The 9,133-nt window shown below is 37.2% G+C and overlaps 1 long non-coding RNA gene across 1 annotated transcript; it reads left to right on the top strand.

The window, feature by feature from the left end:
• The first annotated feature begins 6,949 nt into the window (after positions 1 to 6,949).
• LOC147871149 (uncharacterized) lies at positions 6,950 to 7,244 on the top strand. The gene is made up of 2 exons (XR_015532664.1): positions 6,950 to 6,987; positions 7,148 to 7,244. It is a non-coding gene; the product is annotated as an uncharacterized LOC147871149 (long non-coding RNA).
• Positions 7,245 to 9,133: the final 1,889 nt, after the last annotated feature.

Raw genomic sequence — 9,133 nt, 5'->3', positions numbered from 1 at the left:
TAGACATGTTATGATGTATTACACGCATATAAGCACTATTTGTGTTATATGTTGAATATTTGAGCACGTAATATCGTTATTGGTAAGTGGTCGTGGCCGACTTTGCGCATCCTCCACCTCACGACTTTGATGCCTTCGTGTGAATTTATAAATAGCGATAAGGCATAATAGAGTATGAATATCATTAACTTACCTGTGGCATGACGTCCATACAAAATTTCAATAATTTCTGAGCATCCATTCGCTTTTTCGAAAATTCATGCGCAGGAAGGCATTTTGCACTGATGGAGTTTACCCTGTCTTGGTTGGTTTGGGTTAGGTTAGGTTAGGTTAGGTTAGGTTAGGTTAGTGGGGCACCTGCGCAGACGTTGTTGCGCAGTGCAGTCATATGACGTGCGCATATGAGGGCACCTTGAGCTCGTTATGGTCAGTTGTAAATTATTAAACACCCAAAAATTCGATTCCGTCACTTTAAAAAGAATATTATACTCTGAGCTTCACTTTTATACCTAATTTAAACTTTTTACAAGGATGTTATATTGGACACATTCTTTCAGTAATTGCAATTACACCAATCACTTATCACTTAAATAGGATGTTATTGAATATTTCATTGTGGAAGTATATATGTCGTCACACGAAGAAGAATTTATTAAAATATTTATTTAATTTTATATTACACTACATGTAATTACTACAGTGACCCCATTCATCGTGATAAAGAATAAAGGTTCTCAAATTACATAGGTCCAGCTTCTGCAGATAAGCGATATCTGTGTATGATTTACGTGTTACTCACTCGTAGAAACGTCTTTAGTGAGCAGACATGGCATGAAAATGTACTTTCACTGAAGCCGTATGTCTCAAATGTGACGAACCGCACATATTCTTCTTGAATGTTATGTTGGAATGGTGTTTCACTTGTTTCTATTCTCACACGTCACCGAGAAGACATTCTTACACTGAGATTCACTGTAGGTTGCACTCTTTAATATCTGATTGAACGGTGGCAATTAATCTTGTTAATGGTCCCGAAGAACTGTGTTTCTAGAGGACAAAGTTACGTTGATACTGACCGACCGAAATCAAATAATTCCATCCGTAGTTTAATGGCGACTATTCAATCGGGACTAGCCGTCTGTTCCAAGACAGATTCAGTACTGACTGACTTCTGATTGGTCCTCGATGCCATTCGAAAGTATTGAATTTTTCTATTGAGGTCTTCACAGATGGCGTGTCTTATCTTTGGTTCCGCATTTTTCCGGTAGACTGCGTCTTTGTGTTTGTACGTCGTGTCCTCGAGTAAATGTGAGGCAATATTTTCGATATATTTTGTTGACATTTGTCATAGGACATCTGTATGTTACCTCAAGTATGACGTGCGCCCCGAATTCCGCGCCCACCAAGCATTGCAAATAATGTACCAGAGATTTATATTCGGTTGTTTAAGTGAGGCGACTTATATTACTATATGACGTACTATCATTCACATATGTTTATTCCGATTCTTTCGTTATATGATACTTATTTATAATGAGTTAGATTGGGTCATCGTTACGCATGAATCTGCTACGTATTTGCGTCAACATCAGCACTGCATAAATTTTGCAAGAAACAATTCTTGTGGAGACATTATGTAGTTTTAGACGTGTTATGATGTATTACAAGCATATAAGCAATATTTGTGTTATATGTTGAATATTTGAGCACGTAATATCGTTATTAGTAAGTGGTCGTGGCCGACTTTGCGCATCCTCCACCTCACGACTTTGATGCCTTCGTGTGAATTTATAAATAGCGATAAGGCATAATAGAGTATGTATATCATTAACTTACCTGTGGCATGACGTCCATACAAAATTTCAATAATTTCTGAGCATCCATTCGCTTTTTCGAAAATTTATGCGCAGGAAGGCATTTTGCACTGATGGAGTTTACCCTGTCTTGGTTGTTTTGGGTTAGGTTAGGTTAGGTTAGGTTAGGTTAGTGGGGCACCTGCGCAGACGTTGTTGCGCAGTGCAGTCATATGCGTGCGCATGTGAGGGCACCTTGAGCTCGTTATGGTCAGTTGTAAATTATTAAACACCCAAAAATTCGATTCCGTCACTTTAAAAAGAATATTATACTCTGAGCTTCACTTTTATACCTAATTTAAACTTTTTACAAGGATGTTATATTGGACACATTCTTTCAGTAATTGCATTTACACCAATCACTTATCACTTAAATAGGATGTTATTGAATATTTCATTGTGGAAGTATATATGTCGTCACACGAAGAAGAATTTATTAAAATATTTATTTAATTTTATATTACACTACATGTAATTACTACAGTGACCCCATTCATCGTGATAAAGAATAAAGGTTCTCAAATTACATAGGTCCAGCTTCTGCAGATAAGCGATATATGTATATGATTTACGTGTTACTCACTCGTAGAAACGTCTTTAGTGAGCAGACATGGCATGCAAATGTACTTTCACTGAAGCCGTATGTCTCAAATGTGATGAACCGCACATATTCTCGCATGTTATGGTGGATTGGTGTTTCACTTGTTTCTATTCTCACACGTCACCGAGAAGACATTCTTACACTGAGATTCACTGTAGGTAGCACTCTTTAATATCTGATTGAACGGTGGCAATTAATCTTATTAATGGTCCTGAAGAACTCTGTTTCTAGAGGACAAAGTTACGTTGATACTGACCGACCGAAATCAAATAATTCCAACCGTAGTTTAATGGGGACTATTCAATCGGGACTAGCTGACTGTTCCAAGACAGATTCAGTACTGACTGACTTCTGAATGGTCCTCGATGCCATTCGAAAGTATTGATTTCTTTCCATTGAGGTCTTCACAGATGGCACGACTTATCTTTGGTTGCGCATTTTTCCGGTAGACAGCGTCTTTGTGTTTGTACGTCGTGTCCTCGAGTAAATGTGAGGCAATATTTTCGATATATTTTGTTGACATTTGTCATAGGACATCTCTATGTTACCTCAAGTATGACGTGCGCCCCGAATTCCGCGCCCACCAAGCATTGCAAATAATGTACCAGAGATTTATATTCGGTTGTTTAAGTGAGGCGACTTATATTAATAAATGACGTACTATCATTCACATATGTTTATTCCGATTATTTCGTTATATGATACTTATTTATAGTGAGTTAGATTGGGTCATCGTTACGCATGAATCTGCTACGTATTTGCGTCAACATCTACACTGCATAAATTTTGCAAGAAACAATTCTTGTGGAGACATTACGTGGTTTTAGACATGTTATGATGTATTACACGCATATAAGCACTATTTGTGTTATATGTTGAATATTTGAGCACGTAATATCGTTATTGGTAAGTGGTCGTGGCCGACTTTGCGCATCCTCCACCTCACGACTTTGATGCCTTCGTGTGAATTTATAAATACCGATAAGGCATAATAGAGTATGAATATCATTAACTTACCTGTGGCATGACGTCCATACAAAATTTCAATAATTTCTGAGCATCCATTCGCTTTTTCGAAAATTCATGCGCAGGAAGGCATTTTGCACTGATGGAGTTTACCCTGTCTTGGTTGGTTTGGGTTAGGTTAGGCTACGTTAGGTTAGGTTAGTGGGGCAACTGCGCAGACGTTGTTGCGCAGTGCAGTCATATGACGTGCGCATGTGAGGGCACCTTGAGCTCGTTATGGTCAGTTGTAAATTATTAAACACCCAAAAATTCGATTCCGTCACTTTAAAAAGAATATTATACTCTGAGCTTCACTTTTATATCTAATTTAAACTTTTTACAAGGATGTTATATTGGACACATTCTTTCAGTAATTGCAATTACACCAATCACTTATCACTTAAATAGGATGTTATTGAATATTTCATTGTGGAGGTATATATGTCGTCACACGTAGAAGAATTTATTAAAATATTTATTTAATTTTATATTACACTACATGTAATTACTACAGTGACCCCATTCATCGTGATAAAGAATAAATGTTCTCAAATTAGACAGGTCCAACTTCTGCAGATAAGCCATATCTGTATATGATTTACGTGTTACTAACTCGTACAAACGTCTTTACTGAGCAGCCATGGCATGAAAATGTACTTTCACTGAAGCCGTATGTCTCAAATGTGACGAACCGCACATATTCTTCTTGCATGTTAAGTTGGATTGGTGTTTCACTTGTTTCTATTCTCACACGTCACCGAGAAGACATTCTTACACTGAGATTCACTGTAGGTTGCACTCTTTAATATCTGATTGAACGGTGGCAATTAATCTTGTTAATGGTCCCGAAGAACTGTGTTTCTAGAGGACAAAGTTACGTTGATACTGACCGACCGAAATCAAATAATTCCAGCCGTAGTTTAATGGCGAGTATTCAATCGGGACTAGCCGTCTGTTCCAAGACAGATTCAGTACTGACTGACTTCTGATTGGTCCTCGATGCCATTCGAAAGTATTGAATTTTTCCATTGAGGTCTTCACAGATGGCGTGTCTTACCTTTGGTTCCGCATTTTTCCGGTAGACTGCGTCTTTGTGTTTGTACGTCGTGTCCTCGAGTAAATGTGAGGCAATATTTTCGATATATTTTGTTGACATTTGTCATAGGACATCTCTATGTTACCTCAAGTATGACGTGCGCCCCGAATTCCGCGCCCACCAAGCATTGCAAATAATGTACCATTGATTTATATTCATTTGTTTAAGTGAGGCGACTTATATTAATAAATGACATACTATCATTCACATATGTTTATTCCGATTCTTTCGTTATATGACACTTATTTATAGTGAGTTAGATTGGGTCATCGTTACGCATGAATCTGCTACGTATTTGCGTCAACATCAGCACTGCATAAATTTTGCAAGAAACAATTCTTGTGGAGACATTATGTAGTTTTAGACGTGTTATGATGTATTACAAGCATATAAGCAATATTTGTGTTATATGTTGAATATTTGAGCACGTAATATCGTTATTAGTAAGTGGTCGTGGCCGACTTTGCGCATCCTCCACCTCACGACTTTGATGCCTTCGTGTGAATTTATAAATAGCGATAAGGCATAATAGAGTATGTATATCATTAACTTACCTGTGGCATGACGTCCATACAAAATTTCAATAATTTCTGAGCATCCATTCGCTTTTTCGAAAATTTATGCGCAGGAAGGCATTTTGCACTGATGGAGTTTACCCTGTCTTGGTTGTTTTGGGTTAGGTTAGGTTAGGTTAGGTTAGGTTAGTGGGGCACCTGCGCAGACGTTGTTGCGCAGTGCAGTCATATGCGTGCGCATGTGAGGGCACCTTGAGCTCGTTATGGTCAGTTGTAAATTATTAAACACCCAAAAATTCGATTCCGTCACTTAAAAAAGAATATTATACTCTGAGCTTCACTTTTATACCTAATTTAAACTTTTTACAAGGATGTTATATTGGACACATTCTTTCAGTAATTGCATTTACACCAATCACTTATCACTTAAATAGGATGTTATTGAATATTTCATTGTGGAAGTATATATGTCGTCACACGAAGAAGAATTTATTAAAATATTTATTTAATTTTATATTACACTACATGTAATTACTACAGTGACCCCATTCATCGTGATAAAGAATAAAGGTTCTCAAATTACATAGGTCCAGCTTCTGCAGATAAGCGATATATGTATATGATTTACGTGTTACTCACTCGTAGAAACGTCTTTAGTGAGCAGACATGGCATGCAAATGTACTTTCACTGAAGCCGTATGTCTCAAATGTGATGAACCGCACATATTCTTGCATGTTAAGTTGGATTGGTGTTTCACTTGTTTCTATTCTCACACGTCACCGAGAAGACATTCTTACACTGAGATTCACTGTAGGTAGCACTCTTTAATATCTGATTGAACGGTGGCAATTAATCTTATTAATGGTCCTGAAGAACTCTGTTTCTAGAGGACAAAGTTACGTTGATACTGACCGACCGAAATCAAATAATTCCAACCGTAGTTTAATGGGGACTATTCAATCGGGACTAGCTGACTGTTCCAAGACAGATTCAGTACTGACTGACTTCTGATTGGTCCTCGATGCCATTCAAAAGTATTGATTTCTTTCCATTGAGGTCTTCACAGATGGCACGACTTATCTTTGGTTGCGCATTTTTCCGGTAGACAGCGTCTTTGTGTTTGTACGTCGTGTCCTCGAGTAAATGTGAGGCAATATTTTCGATATATTTTGTTGACATTTGTCATAGGACATCTCTATGTTACCTCAAGTATGACGTGCGCCCCGAATTCCGCGCCCACCAAGCATTGCAAATAATGTACCAGAGATTTATATTCGGTTGTTTAAGTGAGTCGACTTATATTAATAAATGACGTACTATCATTCACATATGTTTGTTCCGATTCTTTCGTTATATGATACTTATTTATAGTGAGTTAGATTGGGTCATCGTTACGGATGAATCTGCTACGTATTTGCGTCAACATCTACACTGCATAAATGTTGCAAGAAACAATTTTTGTGGAGACATTACGTAGTTTTAGACATGTTATGATGTATTACACGCATATAAGCACTATTTGTGTTATATGTTGAATATTTGAGCACGTAATATCGTTATTGGTAAGTGGTCGTGGCCGACTTTGCGCATCCTCCACCTCACGACTTTGATGCCTTCGTGTGAATTTATAAATAGCGATAAGGCATAATAGAGTATGAATATCATTAACTTACCTGTGGCATGACGTCCATACAAAATTTCAATAATTTCTGAGCATCCATTCGCTTTTTCGAAAATTCATGCGCAGGAAGGCATTTTGCACTGATGGAGTTTACCCTTATATCTTAATTGCATCATGCTTGTGTTCCTCAATACAGTACTTTTATTTTCCGTCGTTACACAAGCTTATTGTTAAAATCATATAAAATTTTCACATAAATTCAATAACAACGGACACGCACCTCACACACAACCCGGTATGTTATAATACTTTATATTTTGTGAGTGTATTTCTTTTGCTTGTATTACGATATATTTGAGTAATTCCTTAAAATAATATAAAATTAGAGTAATATTATTCCATTTCCTATGTCGGTAGCCAGAATCACGATATGAAAATTAAAATTGATTTTGCAGATATAGGCACCCAGACGCGTCTCCAAAATTAAATGAAAGAAGCCTGGAGATGTAATAAAAACGGATAAAACATAAGCAATATAAGCAGAGCAACAGATACACCAGATTTTAATTTTAATTTTGATAGACCTGACGATGATAGAATTGTATATCGAAACATGTCGTCAATTTTAAAATGTAACAATTTTATGTGAAAATTTTATATGATTTTAACAATAAGCTTGTGTAACGACGGAAAATAAAAGTACTGTATGGAGTTTACCCTGTCTTGGTTGGTTTGGGTTAGGTTAGGTTAGGTTAGGTTAGGTTAGGTTAGTGGGGCACCTGCGCAGACGTTGTTGCGCAGTGCAGTCATATGACGTGCGCATATGAGGGCACCTTGAGCTCGTTATGGTCAGTTGTAAATTATTAAACACCCAAAAATTCGATTCCGTCACTTTAAAAAGAATATTATACTCTGAGCTTCACTTTTATACCTAATTTAAACTTTTTACAAGGATGTTATATTGGACACATTCTTTCAGTAATTGCAATTACACCAATCACTTATCACTTAAATAGGATGTTATTGAATATTTCATTGTGGAAGTATATATGTCGTCACACGAAGAAGAATTTATTAAAATATTTATTTAATTTTATATTACACTACATGTAATTACTACAGTGACCCCATTCATCGTGATAAAGAATAAAGGTTCTCAAATTACATAGGTCCAGCTTCTGCAGATAAGCGATATCTGTGTATGATTTACGTGTTACTCACTCGTAGAAACGTCTTTAGTGAGCAGACATGGCATGAAAATGTACTTTCACTGAAGCCGTATGTCTCAAATGTGACGAACCGCACATATTCTTCTTGAATGTTATGTTGGAATGGTGTTTCACTTGTTTCTATTCTCACACGTCACCGAGAAGACATTCTTACACTGAGATTCACTGTAGGTTGCACTCTTTAATATCTGATTGAACGGTGGCAATTAATCTTGTTAATGGTCCCGAAGAACTGTGTTTCTAGAGGACAAAGTTACGTTGATACTGACCGACCGAAATCAAATAATTCCATCCGTAGTTTAATGGCGACTATTCAATCGGGACTAGCCGTCTGTTCCAAGACAGATTCAGTACTGACTGACTTCTGATTGGTCCTCGATGCCATTCGAAAGTATTGAATTTTTCTATTGAGGTCTTCACAGATGGCGTGTCTTATCTTTGGTTCCGCATTTTTCCGGTAGACTGCGTCTTTGTGTTTGTACGTCGTGTCCTCGAGTAAATGTGAGGCAATATTTTCGATATATTTTGTTGACATTTGTCATAGGACATCTGTATGTTACCTCAAGTATGACGTGCGCCCCGAATTCCGCGCCCACCAAGCATTGCAAATAATGTACCAGAGATTTATATTCGGTTGTTTAAGTGAGGCGACTTATATTACTATATGACGTACTATCATTCACATATGTTTATTCCGATTCTTTCGTTATATGATACTTATTTATAATGAGTTAGATTGGGTCATCGTTACGCATGAATCTGCTACGTATTTGCGTCAACATCAGCACTGCATAAATTTTGCAAGAAACAATTCTTGTGGAGACATTATGTAGTTTTAGACGTGTTATGATGTATTACAAGCATATAAGCAATATTTGTGTTATATGTTGAATATTTGAGCACGTAATATCGTTATTAGTAAGTGGTCGTGGCCGACTTTGCGCATCCTCCACCTCACGACTTTGATGCCTTCGTGTGAATTTATAAATAGCGATAAGGCATAATAGAGTATGTATATCATTAACTTACCTGTGGCATGACGTCCATACAAAATTTCAATAATTTCTGAGCATCCATTCGCTTTTTCGAAAATTTATGCGCAGGAAGGCATTTTGCACTGATGGAGTTTACCCTGTCTTGGTTGTTTTGGGTTAGGTTAGGTTAGGTTAGGTTATGTTAGTGGGGCACCTGCGCAGACGTTGTTGCGCAGTG

This window comes from Zootermopsis nevadensis, unplaced genomic scaffold, assembly GCF_977971745.1.
Source record: "Zootermopsis nevadensis isolate Lab colony 2312 unplaced genomic scaffold, Znev_1.0 Znev_ptg000061l, whole genome shotgun sequence".
NCBI classification, from domain to species: Eukaryota; Metazoa; Arthropoda; class Insecta; order Blattodea; family Termopsidae; genus Zootermopsis; species Zootermopsis nevadensis.
Note: the sequence above shows the minus strand (reverse complement) of the source record. Positions and strands in the feature narration are given on the sequence as shown.